Below are 19553 nucleotides of genomic sequence, written 5' to 3' on the forward strand. Positions count from 1 at the left end.
TTTTCATCCACAAACACTTTCCACAAACCCCTCTGCCCACAGTGGGGTCCCTTCCCTCGTCTAGCTCCTTTTGTTTACTTGTTCGATATTTTTCACCCGACTTTTTTCTACTCTTGCTGTTTGCTGTTGCTTCTCCAATGCTGCTCCAGGAGAAGGTGGTTGTTCCCTGTCGCCTCTTTAGCGTTTAGGTTGCGTCGCATGTACACACACACACACAGGGGGAGAGAGAGAGAGAGGCTGGTAAAAAAGGGTCTTTGACATGATGGTGGATAAGTAAAGTTCAAGCGTCGAGCAAACAACGGGCGGTTCAGTGGACAAAAGCAGCCTGCATCGCCGGTACACCGGACACCTGGAGCGTTTTCCTTCGCTCAGGCTGCAGGATGGATTATGGTGGCACAACAAGCCTACGAGGTAGACAAAACATACGGGACGGGAAGTTTGTTTTAACCACCACACTCTGCCGAACCATCGTTTTTCCGCATCCCCTAAGTAATCGTGGGGCACTTTAAATGCTGTTTAGTTTTGGGGAAGGTTTGGCTGAGCATCCAGCCGCATCGTCAAAAATTGGACCAACCAGCAATGTTTTTTGTTTTTGCTGTTTGATTATCACAATGTCCCAGCGTACGTATTACCACTTTCCGTCGCATCTTTATTGCTCCAATATTGGGCAGGCTCTTGTCCGAGACATCGGTCGGGACGTGCGATTGGTTTGTGATCGCCGAAAAAGGGATTGTCCCTGTATGTAACCCCAGCCACAGCCACAGCCAGCCCTGTCGGCATCACCAAATGGAACAAATTTACGAACTTCATGGGGATAGCCGGGAGTACCGAAACCGGCCGGCGTACGCCAATTTTTCGCTCGTTCGCTCGCCCCGATTCGCGCCTTGTGTTGCGCGGCTGGCTGCGGCTTTCCATCTACGGACATTCGACATCATCTTCATCACCATTTCCGTCCGTGGCCCATTGATTCTGCCCTCACCGGTGTCCCTCGCTCTCTCTCTCTCCCGCTGGTGGGGTAGTTTTTGTTGTTATGATTGTGCCCTGATGCTTGCTGTAAACAGTCAGTGTTTTTGTTGGTGCGCTGACAGCATGTCTCGGTGTTTCTTCTCCGATCGCTTGATATGGTTATATGGAAGCACAGGCACAAGCAAAACAACACGCACAGCGCAGGATTCCCTCCAGGGATGACTCAGTCGATCTTACTGTTAACTGCTTTCCAACGAAAAGAGTATTGCATTTTTGGAGCATGGGCAAAGCAGACAGTTTTGGATTTATACATGAACTTATCAGCGCACCAAGCGAACGATCGACGGCGCGAGAGCGAAAGAAAGATACATTTAAAACCTTTCGTACCAATTTGAGAAGACCCACACGCATTGGGACATTCGTTTTGCTCCAATATTTACCGATAACATTGTCAAAGATTACGCCCCACAGCAGACGGAGAACGCTCAACATCTGTAGGTAGCACATGCACCGTTCCGTCGCACGACTTAATTAAATCCCTTTTTCATTAATAAATTTGTAGCATTTCCTGTAAGATCGTTTTGTGTATTTTGCTTTCAGGTCTTCTTAGCGTGCCGTTCTTAGCGTACAGCGTTGCGATTCGCGGCTCTCGTGCACATCTCTCAGCGTGGGTGTCCAGCTCGTGCTCTAATGAGATAATCATTAGCCGGTACGGGTGGCTGAAAAAGGAACAAACAGGACCATTCACAGAGGACCCAGTGGTCGTTGTTTTATGCAGCGATAAAGGGTAGCGCTTTGTGGCCACCCCTCACAGGAATGGGAAGAGTTTAATGAGTTCAAAGACCCAGCAGCGCCCTCGGTGAACTCCTCCTACACGGGATGGGAGTAGAGTGAAATGAGTCCACTGTGGGTGTTCTCGGGAATTTGCTGGCAAATTCTCATCGTCCTGATCTCCTGAGAAGGTGATCAAGCGTAAAGAGACAGACCCGAGACAGCCAAACAACCCAGTCACACACACGCACACTTTCGCTTTGCGTCCGTTTGTCAAAATTAGTGACAGCTACTCTGCGATGTGTGCCAGTATCTCTAGCTAAGCTAGAAAGCAGATGATATCTTAGACGTTTAGGCTCGAATGGACTCGAGGCGGGAATAGATGATGAATGTCAGCAGCATTGCCAACGTCTCTGAGGGCAGTAGTGCGATTTCAATTTGCTTGCGGTGGGCAATCGATATGCAAATGAGCGTTTGCACTGGTTTGACGCGTACTTTGCAAAGCTCTTTTCGCACTTCTCTCCCCCCACCAATCGCCGCACTCTTTCCTAAAGACAGTGCGGGACAGACATCCCATTTCTGGGGCGTCAATTTCTGCATCTTCGGGCGGCTACTCAGCAAGCCCGGACACCACTGGTCTGGGAGCTAACGGGACAGGCACATCGCATTCGCGCAATCACGGCCAATCGAAAGTTTAGCACCGTGGCCGCCAGAGTGAGGCAATAAAAAAGAAAGTCGATAACGCCGGGGCGCTGCAGGGATACGGGCGCCACTAAAATGTACCACTTTCCATCGCGTCACTGGCAGTGACGGGAAGGTTCTTGGCATGCATTTCTCCAACGGCTCTCGAGCTGTTTATTGGGTCGTTAGGAAATGATGCAAAATATGGTAGCGCGGCCTGTCAACTAGAAGAGCGCACCAAGAGCGCTCTATTGTCAATCAGCTGATATCGATCGGTACTGCAACCATTTCACGCTTATCGCCAAAGCGGTTGCTGCGGAGAAAAACCGCCAAGATAAATGCAGCTTAACGCAGTGTACGGGCAGTTTAAGCTGACTCGCCTTCCTCCGTACCATAAAGAACATGTGCAGAGCCCGCCGTGTGCACCTGGCACCTTACAAATGCGGGCGAGCGGCAGAAATGGCCACCGATCTTCACTAATCGCTCCGACCTGTAACTCGTGGTTTGCTGTTGTACTTTCACTGCCGCAAACGCTATTATCCTCCCATGGCACAGAGGCACATAGCCCGCTAAAGGAAAAAGCTACATTAGCGCAGGCCCAATAATGGTACCGCGCAGACAGACAGACGGACGGGCTGCTGCTCTACATATTTGGTAGCACCCGGATTGATGCACGGCTAATGGGTTGTGCCACCGTGAAGTAGCGGGTTTTAAACTTTTACTTTCCGTGCCAGCTCGCACGTCTAATGTGCTCTGGTGAGCTCGTAGCATTGGAGCATTCAATTTGAAGGTAATTGACGGACGGTGGGTTTAGTGGTGGCTCGGAAGATGTCAGCCAATGAACTCTAAAGCACTGATCAGTATATCACGAAACAATAGCAAACAATGCCACACACACGGAAAGGCGCAGGCGCCATGAATCAAACGTCAAGAACATGCCAACTTCAGTATTTCGCTCTCTCTCTCTCTTTGCTCAAGAATCGTATTTGCACACTCACTGCCTAAGCTGGCAACGCAATTTGTTCTGGGACGTGCCCATCCCGCAGCCGCCGTCCGAGGCAAATCCGCTCCGATCGTGCATGTAAATTTTCACAATTTATCACTCCCGTCAGAACTACTGGTATCGTCATGTAGCAAGTCTGCGCATGCTATGTTTCCCTTTTTTCCTCCCGTTGCTATACCCTGTGTCTGCCTCATCGCCAAAGGAAAACGATCGCACTGCACCCGGTATTCCATGGGCAGAGATCCTCCGAGCGAAGAAGTTACCGCACGAAGTACCGTGCCGTTTGCTGTGCAAATACAACTCACTTAAGCGCAAGAACCTTTAAGCGGGTATTTATCATAGAAGCACACCACACGCTCCCAGCCCCATCTGGGCAGGGGCTGTGCAATGTAAGTGCCCTGCGCAGCACCCATAATATAGCATTTTATGAACTGGTTCTAGTCCAATTCGACGGTATGCCCATTCGTATGGGGTCCATTTGCTTTCCATTCTCCATTCCGCTAGTCCATTCTCGGGAATGATCATTATGCACTCGGAACCTCGTTCGAGCCGCCGAGTGTTCTTGGCCGTGTCTCGTCCTTTCTCGAACCTCGATGTGGAGGAGAGTGTTTGAATTCTCGTTACTGGCGCCCAGCGTACAAAATAGATGTGCCCTTCAAGTAGATACCCACACACACACACACACACGCATACAGTCATCTAGTTGCCATTGACTGGAAAGTGCTTCCGCAGCCCCCCCTTGGAGGGGCTTGGACCCAGTATGCAAATTTATACACGATCGTGAGTGACGTTTACATCGTCCGATTGGCCGAATCCAACTTCCTGCGGGCTCTCGTTGGACGTTGAAATGCATTCATGCAATCGCATTGTTGGGAAATCGGGCGAGCAGGGAATAGAATGTTGCAGTTGCAGTTGCAACACACGGCACCATGCGCACAACAAGCAGGAAGAAGGGCCCATTCTTTGCCCAAAACGCTGCTCCCGTCCCCGGCCCGTTGCGTACCATAATTAAAAAGAGATTAAAATCTATTTTTCATCCAACTCCCAATGATTTGCTCTGGAGTATGTGGTAGGGTCTACGGAGCAGCGGGTTTGCATTTTTTTTTCATTCTGTTCTTCTCCAGAAATATGCTTCCCGTGCGTGTCTGGGATGCATAAAGAAGGTCTGCGTAGACTGCGCAAGAGCGCAAGAAATGACTCAGTGATAATCGAAGCTGGACACATAAGAGCGTGAAAGAGTAGCGTGCTTGTGTGGCTGTGTGTGCTATCTGACATTCCTTCATCGTCGCCGTCTGAGAAAATGGAACATAAAAATACACACACACACACGCACGCGCGACTCTCTGAATGTCTGTAAAAGGCAACAGAAAACAGCACAAAATCCTCAACAAAACAAGTGAACGATACCTCTGATTGGGTTGGTATGCGGGGGTTGGGGAAACCCCCCCCACAAGCGAAGGAACCCATAAACCTCCCTGTCCTCCATTAGATCGTCTCCACGCGTAAAGGAAACGGTCACTACTCAGCGATCAGAAAGATGTGGAAGATTTGATTTTCTTAATTTTTTATTATTATCATAAACGCCACTCGACGTCCGTGGATCGTCGTCGATGGCTGTGGCCAATAAAAGAGGCACAACGACGGGCTCGAGAGCAAAGATCGATCGGTGCGATCCGATTCCGAACCGGAGCGGCACCGAATGCAGTTTATTGAGGATAAGATCGATGGGCCGTCGCGGTTTGGGGAGGATGGAAGGACAGAAACAGACATTTGAGTAACGTTTCATCCCGCACATGCGTTCGTCTTGGACCCACCGTAACGGCCCCCTTTTGGATCGTTTGGATTGGATCGCGATCGAACGCTCTCTATGGATCTATCCACTCCACTCGACATCACTCACGCAATAATCCGACCGAACGCAAACCAACACAGACGTCACTTCCGCCCAGCGAAGCTCTTAAAGATTAATTCATCATGATAAACATTCTTTCCTGCTCCGTCGTTGTGCCCTCACCCGCCTTTGAGTCATCGTCACAGCCTCTTCCATGCGAGGGCTGATTCGTCGCGCATGAACGCATCTTACGCACAAGCGCAACCGACGCCGAGACAGAAGACTAGACAACCGATCGTTCTGCCGTTCTCGCCGCAGTTTCGCAGATCTTTGCAAAACTGGGCGAACTTGCGGGGGAATCGCGATTTTTGCGCGCCCCCGGGTGTAAGTAATTAAGCACATGCAGACAAGTCGCGCACGGCCACTATCGTTCTACGCACACGGGCTTAGATCTATCACGGGCTAGTCGTGGTTGGCATTCACGAAGAGACATCGCGAGGCAGTCGCAGGCAAACAGGGGACCGTCATCAAAGAAAAGATAAATCGAAGCGAAGATGTGCTCACATTTGATTTATCAATCAGAGCGCATGCATCCAGATGGCGATGGACGGGACGGGTCGGGAATTGAAATATCACCTCACTGGACATGGTGAGGAATGCGAAGCATTTCGCATAGTATGCTCCGTCTCCGTCAAGAGTCTCCAGCAAGGGCTGGATGGGCACGATCGACAGCCTCCCCGGGGCGGCTTTGGTTGTGCGCTATCTTACGCTTCTCGTTCGCCGATCGGACACGGTACACAATTGGGACGGATAAGTCTTTGACTGTTGGTTTTTTTTTTTGTTTTGTTGCATTCATTTCTTGCGCTCTTCATGATTTGCAACGAGTCTTCCACTACAACGTGCGTAGCTATGAGTCTTGCGTTTCTGCCGTTTGTTTTACTTCTCGCTTCCATATGGGATCGAAGCGAATGGACTGAACTTGTTCCAGTTGGAGTGAAAACCGTTCCGATTGGAGTTCATTTGGAATAATTTCTTCGACATGCGCTTGATCAGATTTGTAGTAGGAATTCAGGGATAAGAAGGGGTTCAGTTTATTAAACTCACCTAAATCAATTCAATATTGAATTCACCGAATCTTAATAGGGCGTGTAAATTGAAACTGCCTGTTTTGCCTACAAATGTGATGTCATCTTATCGCGTAAGCAGGATTAGGCACATATTTTAGCTGGGAAATAGGACACATGGGACACAATGATTAATGGACCATTTGAGTCCGACAGGAGCATTTAAATAAACCTCCGGAAATCCTAACCCGCCTGCACTATGTAAACGGTCAATGATTTTCCCCGATAGGCAACACCAACAACTTGGCCGTAAATCAAACACAGTTTACACACACAGAGACACAAAGCACTCAGACGCTCGGACACCGACCGTATTAGCGGATGGTCCTAAACAGCCCATCTATCAAGATCGTCTATTAATGAGTTAGGATCATAAGGGGATTATAGCCGCTTGCTCACAGGGACCCCTTGAGTGTGGCATTAAACAGTCAGTTAGCACCCCCGCAAAGCCTAAATCGTTGAAGACACAAGCTAGTATAGGGTAGGAGAATGATCCCCTCCTCCTTCTCCTCCTCTCGTACCATCTCAGCTTAGGGCTTCGTCTTCAGTGCGTCCACTTTCCGCATCCCATTTTCCACCTATCAACCATCAACCGAGCACAGACGGACAGTGTAAGGGTGTATTACCACGCACTTCTATTAACGTATGCTGCGGGGCGCATTTGATTAATTCTTATTCAAACCCAATCACAATGTTGCATCCAGTGCCGTGTTCCGCGCATCCCGACCGGGGATGAAAAGTGGAGATCGGAGTGGAGAAAATGAATTCAATCGTCCACCGCGACACGTCTCCCTTTGGGGAGCGATGAGATCCCATTTCCGCGTGCCCAAAGGCCTAGGATGAGAGCAGTCATCGCGTTCTTGAAGGGCCCTCACTCTCTCTCTCTACATTGTGTGTGCGTGCACGCGCGCCGAGACTGACGCTGGACACATCGGGAAGAATGCGAACCGTTCCGGATGCGGACAACGCCTACGGATGCCAATCTAAAGGTGCGATCAAGAAGGGATCGCGCTGGGTGACGATTCTGCATTTACTGCCGACAGAGGTCTACATATATGGGTTTCGGTTCAGGTTGCGTTACTAACGACGCAATGATTAGCTCGCGACGGTACTACAACTCGTGGAAGATACAATGTTGCAGTAACTGGCTGAGGATAGATGGTCATGGGTTTAACTGAAAGGCATGTAATAATCGTAACGTCTGCGAGGCTTTCCGTTTTATGTGTGCCCGTCTCGTACCGTACTCTTGTCTGCCCTAAATGGAGGTTGATGTGTCTGTGAGACCATGTCTGGAAGAGGTGAAACTACTGGCAGACGTTAGTCCAGATATAAGATTTTGATCTCACGATCTAAAGCCTGCAAGGTCACGCACTTGTCCCGACACTATTTGGGGGGATCTTGATGACTCGGCTTATGGGAGTGCCGTTAGTGTATCTCGTGCGCTTTGAGTTCCAAGAAGTTCCCGACAGGTTAGCGTGCAACTTCCAGCCGGTATGAATGCGTACAAAAAATGAATAAAATCCCATATTAACCTACCTCAATGAGGGCCACAGCGTGTGATCTTCAGTTCTGCCAATAGGTACCATGCCATGAAGACGAGTTCTTTGCATCAAAACTATACACACGTTCCAACGCCTAAGCAGTGACACAATAGCACTACGAGCATGATGTACATAGCAGAGCCATACCAAAAACAAACTACATCTGCACACCTTTTTTCCACGCCAAACCAAAACTGGATCACGCAATCACTTCCGCCGAAACGGTGTGCGCCCGCACGCCAACGAGCATCAGGTGCGCTTACTTAATGGGTTCAAAATGTGTTGCATTTGCGGCGCATGGTTTTTGGAAATTTAGCAAATTGCGTTCGGGAGTAGTGTTTCCTCGTTTTTGGTGCTTTTGGTTTTACACTTTTGGAAGCAAAACAATGTGCCATGTGTGTGTGTGTGTGTGTGTTACCATTGCGATGCCTGCACGACGACTTCAGCCGTCCGTCTCGGCTCGTTAGACACGGAGGAGGATAATGTAGCGCACTCGTTGATGATGATATGGCGCTCGCTTGTTAAGCTGAGCCGATGCAAACTGCCCCAGCAAGTAGGGAGGAGGAGATTCGAGAAATTATCGGACGCGCGTGCGCTTCTTACGCAACCAGAGCTACAAGTCATGCAGAGGAGCTTGACATCGCGCCGGAAATGGAAATGGTGTCAGCCTGAACACACACACACTCACACTGCTGGTTAGCCATTTTTTCTTTACTAACCGTGAACTCCGCGAAGCTGTTGCCAAGCATCTTTTTAATACCTTTTTAATATCACACCGAGTGTAGCCGGTGTGTGTGTGTGTTTGTGAGCGTGTTTTAGGCAACGGTTCTTAGCTTACACGCGGAGCCATTCGCATTCGTGTCTAATTGCACTGGAAAGCAGCGCAACTCCCGTGGCAGAGCACCAAAGAGAGATCAACCTGTCAGGAATGGGGGGGGGGGGGGGGGCGAAATCGAGCAGTTTTTTTTTTGCACAACAGATAGCAAGAGAGACCAAAACGTTTTAACCGCTGGAGCGCGTGTATAAACATTTGACGAGTCACATTAAAAATCGCGCTCATCCTCCACCCAAGGTTCGCGCCCAAGAGAGTGTGCCAAAGTGAACAAATCACCCCGCTTAATCCACCAAGCATTAAGGGTTAGGACGCCGAACACACACACGCACACAAACACGCGTTCCCGAAGCGACGAATCAGGGTTGGAGGGCGGTTCGTGATCAGGTTCGTCTAATGGCGTTCGCCCCGCGATGCCATTGGATTCCAACTGGATACGCACGAAAAGGTGCGTGTCTGCGGCCGTCAGAAACGGGCAGGCCCGAGGGCGACCATCCTGGCGCTGGAGGAGCGGTGCCGCGGGTAGAAGCAATCTAATTTGCCTCGGAGAGTGGCACACGGGCAATAAACTTGCCACCCCGCGCGCCAGGCTATCACACATCTTTCACCAGCGGTACGGTTGGAAAAAGTGGTCGCTTGGGACCGTTGAGGACGGCTCGCCAAACCCGTACGCGGGCGCGCGCTCGACCACTGTAATTGACTGGAGGCATTGATTTTCCTTACCTTTATCGAGATGCAGAGATGCTGCGCTGATGTGTTTTGGATTTGCACCTTCAAGTAGGCAGGACGCGTTCAAAAACGCGACGTAATTAGTACCTCTGGCATGTACCTCTCCCAAAAGGTCTTACCATCGGGTCGTTGGTGCAGCAGCAGCAAACCGCATTCGCGCAAAAAGAATCCCCCCTCCCAGTTTTGCAACGCCACAGCGGAATGCAAACGGAAACGAGATCTAATGTAGAATAAAATGAGCGAAGTTGAGCGCGCAGCGATCGTCAGCTCGACGAGGCGACGACATTCTTCCTGGAGAGGCCCTGTTGCGTTGCGTGTGCGCGCGGGGTTCTTAGCAAAGGGACGCTTAGGAAGGAGCGGCACATCATTGGACAACCAATCATCTTCCGCGCGTCTAACTTTCATCCCCGCCCCCACAACGTGTATGTCATCCTCCCTGCAGTCTCCCCGAGTTTCGCCGAGAAGCCGAGAAAATCCGATTAAAGCTCGTTTACATATAATGCCGCTGTGGAATTGCCCTGCCTGCTTGTCTACATGCCGACGAAGACGACGATCGTTGAAATGATTCAACCTCTTTTCGTACCTGGTGCTCTCTCTCTCTCTCTGTATCAAACTCTCTAGTGATCAAGAAGTGCTGCCCGGGAAGATGTCGTCCAATCGCGATCGGTTCGATTTGCGCTTTGCTTGTTCTTCCGCGGCCGCGGCGCGATATAAGCCGTTTGGAGGCAGGCAGGGTGTTGCCGAACGGAGACACACCGATTTCAAAACGCCGGACGCTAATCCTATCAATACGAAACTGCGATCGTGGCATGCTTTCACCTCCCACTGCTGGTGAGTGTACGTCCCAAAACAGTGCTACCAGTGTTTAGCAGTGTGACAGCCGCCCCAAAAGCCCCGCGGTTTTGAACAGTTCGGCCCCGGCTACTAAATGGATTAGGATGGCTTTATTTCTCAATTTGGCCAGAGAGTGTGGGGGGGGGGTTGTTTTTTCTTATGAACCAGCTACCGGTTCCAGCATCTCACCCGCCATTCTTTGGGTGTAATAAGTAGAAGAATGGTCATAGCCTCCTCCCCTCAAAGGAGTGTTATAAGGCGTAAAGTTATACGAGCGGTTTTCATGTTTCAAGAGATTACCACCGGCCCGCGAAAGGGACGTGGAGTGTAACACGAGCTTTATACATTGACTATCATCAAACCTCCCCAAAGGGGGCTTGGCAGATATTCACCCACAGACACACACACACACAGACATTCCTGTCTATAACGAGTTCCATTAATTCATCCTCTGCGTTTTTCTCATCACACAACAGGCTTGGACGATTTCGGTACGTCTCAGTACGCCGTCATCGGGCCAGGAGCGGTGAAGTATGCAGATTTTATCGAACCCGATGCAAATTGCCCATGGGGGGGGAGGGTGATCTATGGTGCTCTATTGCGGGGCGTGCGTATTGCAACTTGAGCCGATGCGGACCACTCCGGTGCAGCGGATGAGCGCTGAAGCTAATAAAAATTGCAATCAATGGTCGTCTCTGTTGCTAAAGAACTCCACAAACGGTGACCGTTCCTATGCGACCGTTTTGCTCAAAGTACAAAGAGAGCTGCCTGTCCGTGCAATGCATCATTAGTGCAGCAGTTGATGTGTTTATGACTCAACCACCATCAATTCCCTCAAGAACTCTGTCTCATCTAAATCACGTCAACCTTGTACGACTTTATTATACATCAGATCGTAGACTTCAATAGATAAGCGTCGACAAAGCGTCGACTTGATGGCAATTATTGACTGCGTATCGATCGATTCGAAACGGCAAATCGGGTAATAGTGTACGATCGGTACGATAATTAGTGCAGAGCTAGCAATCAACCTGTGTGCGCACACGTGTTATCGCTCGAAACCGATCGTTTACATGGCAAACGAAAACGTACTGTCGACATGGTACAAATGCTGTCTGCAAATGAGGGATGCAAATTTTATGTAACAGACAAGCACAAGTAACATTCAAGACCCGAGATCGTGTTGCACTGTCCATGTGTGTTGTTAAGTGCAACATAAAGTGTCGCTACTCTGCTGTGTTTCTATCGTACGCTTGATCCATTTAAAAGCCCCTCGCAATGAAACGGACCTCACGGGAATGAATCACGAGGCAGCGAGTCAGAAGCAGGGAAATCTAAACACCAAAACCCACCACGAATCCCACCGAACACGGGTTACCGGGACTTACCTGTTTCGCGTTGTTAAACCTGCCCTGCCGAATGGGTTTCCTCTTCTAGGTCACAGTGCCCGCGTCCTGAGGAGCACGGTTGAGGTGTGAGGTACGGTTGAAAAAAAGGGATCTACTGCTGCTGCTGCTAAAACCGATTGGGCGCGTATGAACGTTTTGCGTAATGCGTTGAAAATGTTTTAACACCTTTACCTCTGCCGCACGGGGGGTTTTTTTTTCGAGCACTCACTGACTGGGAATGGGACACAGACACACACATACACACACTAAGGAGCGAGAGAACAGGCACACATAGCACACTAAACTCACGTACGCACACTAACACGCAATAGGCACAAAATAATGAGTAATAAATGTTGCCAATTAAATGTTGGCCCGTGGAGAGCGGCTGGCGCGCGCTGGCTCTTGGGAAAGAAAGCACACGGTTGAAATAAATTTTCAGGTTATGTTGTTTTTCTTCTTCTTCTTTTTCTTACGCACTTTTTTGAACAGGGATTAGGCAACCAAGCACTTGATGGCGATCAAAACACGATGTCACTCACGATGCTGCCGCTGCTGCTGCTGCTGCACAACGATATTTCACAACGGCATCTAGATCGCTTAGAGAAACTGGATTTGTTTTCCCCTCCCAATGATCCGTAAGGTATGTTCACTTGATTCACTGTTCACTGAGCACACCAAATCACACTGTGCTGAAAAGCTTGTAATGTTACAGTATTGCTTGTTTTCTTTTTACTTCTTCGCTTGCTATTCACGCTGTGAGAAGACCAAGGTGGAATAAAAAAAAAAGACACATAGACAACAGATTAAGCGCAGCTGATTAAGGGCCGTGAATCCACGAGCGATGTCACGCGGAAAATGTCAACGGTGGGTAGCGTGTGTGTGTGTGTGTGTGTGTGTAGTGTGCACTTGTGCCGTTAAAGTGGCCATTAATTCGTGGCGGCTCGTTACGGTGGCAAAAGGAGCTGGGGGGGTGTTTTTTTCCCACACACGAAACTTCCGCCGCGGTTGTGCAATTGATGTTTGCAGTTGAAATTAGAATTGATTTGAGCCTCTGTCCTGCCACCACAGTCCGTGGTGAATCCGAAGAAGCGCACGGTGTTTTGTGTGTGTTTGCGGGTGTATGTGCTCCTTCGTCACTGGATCAGGATCGTTGGGTGGGCGAACTAACACACCAGGTCGAAGTTTGAACCTTCAGTGCACTCAAACAAAACGAAGCGAACGGGCGAGGAAGAAACGAACCCAATGTCAACATGCACACACAGACACACAATTATTCGTGTTTTTTGCCCTTTCGGGTAAAGGGAAACACACTCACAAAAGTACGTATACAAACACACACACACACACACGATCCTGATGGTGGTAACCAAACCCCTCCCCCACCCCCTCTCCCCACCCCTCCTCCACACGATTTGGTTGCATATGCAACGTCCAACGCCGAGAAGTCTCGGCGCAAATCGCAGAACGCTCGCTGCTAGACGAAAGACTTGAGCGGGCGCGCAGGCAACGAACCCGCGCTCGAGACGTTCGTGCCTTCGCTCACTGTTTGTTTGTGTCGTCGTTTCGGGCCGCGCTGGGTTTATTTGAATTTGTTTATCAAACACATGCACTACATTTTGGGGGGCTCTGTGTGGGGCTTCAGCGATTGTTTTTATGCCGGAAGGCTGAATGAGGATAATGTCCAATTATATTTAAAACATTTAAAAAAAAAAATAACAAAAATGTAAGAACTGCTGTTGTAATTAAACATTCAGTAGGATATTATGATTAGCATAGAAAATTTAGTGTATTTTAGAAAATTTTGCTTGCATAAAAGACGAGGCAATTAATTAAAACATTTTATTCAACGACCATTGACGCCACCAATAAAAGGTCACAGTAGGCTGTAGGATGCACTTCTGCCTCTTCGGCCGTTTGTCAGCGAATTCGAAATGTCATTTAAGTTGCCAACACGTCACAAACACACACACACACATTCCACAGCTTCTCCAGTCGCCAATCGGAAAGACATCTTTCTTGCCGTTTGCTGCCGGTAGCGAAACAGTGTGTTGTTGTACATCACCATTATCTTGTCAGTAAGGGCCGGACACAAAACCGAAGAACACAAATCAACCAAAAAAAAATAAAAAATACAACAAGCAAACGGGATGCGAGTGTCAAAGGAATGTGACCATCGGAGAGGAAAAGGAGTTGAGCGGGCAGGTAGGCGACCATCAATTTGACAATTGTAAAACAAAAAAGTGCAACAAAAATGAAATCTGCAACAGGTTCTGGCACCAAACGGGTCACTGAACCGTGAAGTGTGTCCGTGTGTGTGTGTGTGTGTGTGTGTGTGTGTGTGTGTGTGTGTGTGTGTGTGTGTGTTACTACGGTCGGGATCACTGAAAATATTTTTAAAGCACTCTTTTTAAACCCACAGAATCTCACACAATTTTCTCAAACAAACTTTAAATCACCTTTTTTTTCAATTCAAAGCTTCCAACACAAACCACACTTAAAACAGTATCAGCACAACTTACACAAACCAAAGGCACTGGATGCGCTGGTATGTTTTGTTTATTCTTTCACGTTCAGTGTTTGTCGTAGTTCATTTTTCACACAAATTTGCACTTCACTTCTTCACTCTAGAACACATACACCCACAGAGGGATAAATGAGGATGGGGGAGAAAGAAAGAAAAAGGGCAACACTGCTGCGAACAGCACAGGCAACGCGCACTCCCGACTGGCACGACGCGTCGAAGGGAACTGTACGCGAGCGCACGCCCGAGCCACAAACTGGGCGACTACGCGTAGAATGGAGCGCGAGTGTCTGCGCGAGCGCGCGGGCGCACTCACGCGGCGCGAGATCGGCTCAGCATGCATATTGCGATCATGTTATGCTCGGTGCGTATGCTCATCAATACACGCCAGCATCAGCATACTTTACGCGCATTTTTTCTCTCTCTCACACACGTGCGCACTCATTACTTTTGGCTCTTGGCTCTCGGATGTAAGTGAGTGTGCGTTTTGTACCATGATTTCTCGTTTTATCATCGCAGATTCTTTTCTGAGCCAAGCATTGAGCGGCTGAGTGGCTTGCGCGCTTCTGAGGGCCGGTTTGCTGCGGTTGCTGTTTCGGGAGGGCTTAACCTTTTCTCTTTGCTCCTTTGAGAGGGTGTTCTTTCTTTTCCCTTGGCCTCCTCCTATCTTCACGTTTGCTCACCTCGTGGCTCGAGTCTTTTTTGTTGTTGTTTTTGGTTTGCTTACAGCAACCAACTTGTAAGACATTCCAGGAGCGAGGAGCGAGGATACGCTGTATCTGCCCTTTTCTGCTCTGGTCCGTTTTTCTTTTTTCTTTTTTTGTTGCTCTTTACATTTATTGATTCGTTTTCTTGCGACTTGTGTATGTGTGTGTGTTTGTTTCCGTTTTTTTGGAATTTTTGTTTATTTTGATTTATTTTTACCATCAATTGTTCGTTTTGTGTGAAGTTTATTGATTTGCATGTTGAGTTGATTTATGCACTTATATTAAAATATTCAATTTGCACCTGAATAAGTCTTATTTTAATTATTCATTATTCACTAATTAAATGTTAATATCAAAAAATAAATATTTCAAAATTAATCTACCTTTGCTACACCCTGTAAATAAGCACAAAACCGCGACACGATTCTGACTACAGCTTCATCTCGCTCACCGCATCACTCTCCAGTTGCTGGTGCTTGGTATTGGTGCGATCCCTAATATGTGTTCAATACAATCCCGCGAACGTTTGCTTGAACTCTCGGCCGAACGGCGGGGTTCCTTTTTTTTTTTTTTTTTTGAAACAAAAAAAAAGCACCACAACCATCTTCAAAACATTCAAACACACCAGCGCACCATGTATTGTCCCAGCATCCCAGAAGGGGCGCAAGCAGCGAAACAAAACAGCAAAAAAACTAGACTCGAAGGAGAACCTTTGCGCAGGAGAAAGATCTCACAGAGAAAGAGAGAAAGAGAGAGAGAGACAGTGAGAAATAGAAAGGGAGAGAGTGTGAGTACACGGTGAGAATGGATGGCTCACACGAAAGCAGCATTAGCACAATGTCCAACCGGGAACGGAACGCAAGGTTGGCCAGTGGTTTCTATTGGTTCCATTCTCTCGCGCTCAAGCCTCCCAGACTGTGCGTGAAGCGTACTTTGTGCAACTGGGACACCCACCACCCTGGGTGGGACGGAGGGGGGATGGGGGGTGTGGGACGCGCCAAAAAAGTGTGGCCGGTTTGCCGCAATTGCTTCCTGGCTTTGGGGCGCGCTGATAAGGAGAGGAGGTTACCGCTTTTTGTTCGGGTGGTGCGGTGGTGTGGTGAGCTGCCGAAATGTTGTTTGATGAATGTGTAGCGTACACCAAACACGCAGTAGGCAGAGACAATTTCGCTCGTTGAAGTCTCCGCTGTTTGGTTGACGGTTTCGTATCTTGCAGGAGGCGCGGTGTGACCCCTGCGAGAATGAATGAGATGGAATGAGAGAGAGAGATAGAGGGAAAGAGAGAGAGAAAGAGAGAGAGAGCGATAAAGAGAGCGAAAGGGAGGTGTACACTCTTTTCGGACAGGTTCATTGCCTTGACCGAAAGGTAAAGCGACGAACCCCCTCCTCCCCACAGGCGGCAGCCCTGAAAAAAGGGACTGAGCCAAGAGCTGCCACAGTTGTGGTGTTCTTCCCCCCCCCCCCTCCCCCCTTTTTTGCCTTCAAATTCTAAGGCGGTTCTTGAAGGCAACCCTTCCATACATTCTTTTTTTGTTTATCGCTCCGGGAGAAAGGCATCGAAACCGGCGTCGATCGACGGGTGATCAGACGCCCCAGTACTCTTCATCTCTTTCCCCCCCCCCCCCTCTCTTTGGTTGTGTTTGCGCTTGTTTTTCCTGAACATTTTGTTTCTGTCTTGTTTTTGTCTTTTTTTGGTGTCGCTTTTTCCTCTTCCACTTCTGCTTCCTCTTCTTCGTGCAGTGCGTACGCTATAAAGGGCGAAACGCTAAAAACGAAGACACAACAACACAACGAGAAAAAAAAAAACGCAACAGAAAATGATAACTGTCAATCGTGTGTGCGGCGAGGTGCGCGAGTTCGATGGTTTGCGCTGAAAATGATACATTCCAAGCAAAAAAAAAAAGGAAACAAGCCGGGCCAGCGGTCACCGCAGGGGCGAAGATGAGGCGACCGCGAGAGCAGCGCTCCGAGGATCCGGGAAAGGACATTATCATAATGCCAAAATAACGCTGAAAAGTAATATGTCATTTCGGTTGAGGAATTGGTCGTTGCGCTGGCCCTCGCCCATTGTGCCCGACGGACGGAAAAGGAGCGGAGAGTGGTTTAGAGCGCGCTTTGAAATATGACTCTGTGATATGGGGTGGTGGCCCTCGTTTGCTCGAGGAGGAGAGAGAGAGAGCAAACAGAGGGAGCGGGAAGCTGATTCCGATTCGTGCAAATATGTTCATTTATTATGCACAGGAAACTGCTTCGGTTGCTGCGGAATGGTAAGGGTTGCGCCTGGTCATGCTGCGATAAAAATTGATGATATTAATAGTATCTGCCCAGCGCGTGGACTAGGAACGGTACGAGATATGTCATACGAGCGCGTCCGAGCTATAAATAGAGTAGGGTTGGAATTCTATCGTACTTCAAGTTGCGTTTGCGATTTCCAAAAGAGCCTGTTATTCGCTGCTCTGATGAAATGGAAACTAAGAGACTACTGAAAGACTGAAAATTGTATCTTGATTACGAACAACATGGGTAGACTGACGCAAAACACAAGCCGAACGGTCACCAGGCCGTAGTGCGTGGACGTGGAATGCGCATTCCAAACACACGTCACGTTCTCAAAAAACACGCGCGAAGAAAGTAGGGTCGCGAAACGGCGCGAAACAGCAACCAGCTTTGCGTACGCTTCCAGCTTCTTCCCAGTCGAGCTGAGCATTGAAGTGAAAGATAATACGCAACGGTGCTTAGTGGCCTTGGGCGAGTTTTATTGAAAAATTATTCACACCAATTTAGGACAAACCTTCCCGAGCCAAACCGGGGACAACTTCTGCAGATGATGAGGCATGAGGTTTTATGACGACTCGCGTGAAATGTGACTACACACTGCGTTCTCGAGCGACCGAGCGATGCTTGGTAAAATAATCGATAAGCAACCATTTGTGTGGTTAACGGTCCACATAGAGAGAGAAAGAGAACTTAAAAAAGAGGTAGAAAATGGTGGTTCAGATGAGGATTGTGTCTAAAATGATAGGCTTTGCTGGGGAGCGAGAAGTGAGACATTTGATAATAAACAATGCTTTTTATTCCGCTCACATGTTAGTGGAAAGGAAAGGGAAGTTAACGAATTAAATTATTTTAGTATAAAACATACTTACCAGCTATTAGGAAAATAATATACAACTTATTAATGTAATGTCCGAAACGCTAAGGACTTTCTTCATTCTCCTAGTCTTGTTGGACTTTATTGATTTAAACCTCTTAGATCATCTCTAGAAATGTAGGATTTACGATCACTGATATTAGCCATGATGTAACTGGAATAGAATTCAGCTTTGAAGGAGAAATTGATTCTCTAAAACACCTTCTTCGAGCTTTATGTGTGCCTCGGAGTTCACCAACATCTCCTGGGATACTAATTCCTCGCCACCCATGTCTCGATCTCGATCCTCCTAGCGATCTCGATCCAAACCGAGAAAACGTGCGTTTCTCTCTAAATTACTAAAATATAATGACACTATTTTTCTCCGCAAAGTAAGTGTGTGGAATGTGTTGATAACGTTTATAGCAATCAAAAGTTGTTACGGACTTTGGAGATCATTTTAGATGGCCTAGACAAATTTTACATACTTTCGCACACTTCCATATTAGCTATAAAATCTCTCATGACAATAAATCATGAAGAAGCTCCTGAGACGTTTATTTTATTTATTTATTTTAGGAACTTTGCCGATGTTTTCGATGGCAAGGACGAAAAGTCTACAAATAAGCAAGTACAGGATAATCATTGTCGGACACTTGGATTTGATTCCAGCCTTAATGGCGGACGCCTCCACGCCATAACATAACATTTATAGAAAATAACATGGCCAGCACACCGGAGCCTGGCGAGCTTGATACAGATGAGGACAGATGACAGATGCTTGACGACAGATGAGGTCGCCGTACATAGCTCGTATAGCTCGTCATTATAACGACTCCTCCATTGTCCTTCCACACACGGGGCTTCCTATCGAACGCGGCTAAGAGAGTTTCGTCACATTTGAACAGTGTCCATGTCTGAGAGGCGTATGTGAGGACCGGTACTATATAGGTAGCTACGTCCGACGCGTAGCTTTCAGGCTGTAGAATGGTCGGAAGGCAGCCAGCATCCTTGCGCGCAAATCAGCTACCAGCTACCACCATCAGTTTGATCTTTGCTTCGTTTATCTGCAATCCGAGGTTCTTTGCTGCCTGTTCAATCCATTGTTAGGCTTTTGCTACATAGTGGAGCCGCAGACCAATGATGTCTATCAACATCAGCGTATGCCAGGATCTGGGATGACTTATAGAAGCTGGTTCCCGTAGTCTCCACCCTCGAGTCCCGGATGGCCCTCTCTAGCCTCGACCCTCTCTAGTAGATCTGATCAGTGGTTGATTATCCGATTTCGGAATCCTCTTTGATTGTTTCCGACTATCTCTTCGACGTGCGGGATAAGACGACCCTGAAGAGGGGGGAACAGGTAGAATAATTAAAGGCGGTTTTCAACACCATAATATCCATGTAATTGTTGCAGTCCAACCTGTCTCCCATCTTATATATGGAATAGATGATGCCGAGATTCCAATCATGAGGCATCGATTCGCGGATAGCG

At 48.2% G+C, this 19553-nt stretch overlaps 1 protein-coding gene across 3 annotated transcripts in view; it reads right to left on the reverse strand.

Moving 5' to 3' along the window:
• The window catches only part of LOC120957025 (ankyrin repeat and BTB/POZ domain-containing protein 2), a 92994-nt gene extending 78381 nt beyond the window's left edge, over positions 1–14613 (reverse strand). The window contains exons 1-2 of one of the 3 annotated variants that reach the window (XM_049608431.1): positions 14223–14613; positions 11701–12447 (exon numbers count right to left, since the gene is read on the reverse strand). The gene's annotated coding sequence lies outside the window, so the exon portion shown is untranslated. Of the gene's footprint in view, positions 1–11700; positions 12457–14159 lie in introns of all 3 variants that reach the window. The other 2 variants (XM_049608429.1, XM_049608430.1) reach the window with 2 other exon arrangements.
• Positions 14614–19553: the final 4940 nt, after the last annotated feature.

The sequence above is a fragment of the Anopheles coluzzii genome, chromosome 3, assembly GCF_943734685.1.
Source record: "Anopheles coluzzii chromosome 3, AcolN3, whole genome shotgun sequence".
In the NCBI taxonomy this organism is placed as follows: Eukaryota; Metazoa; Arthropoda; class Insecta; order Diptera; family Culicidae; genus Anopheles; species Anopheles coluzzii.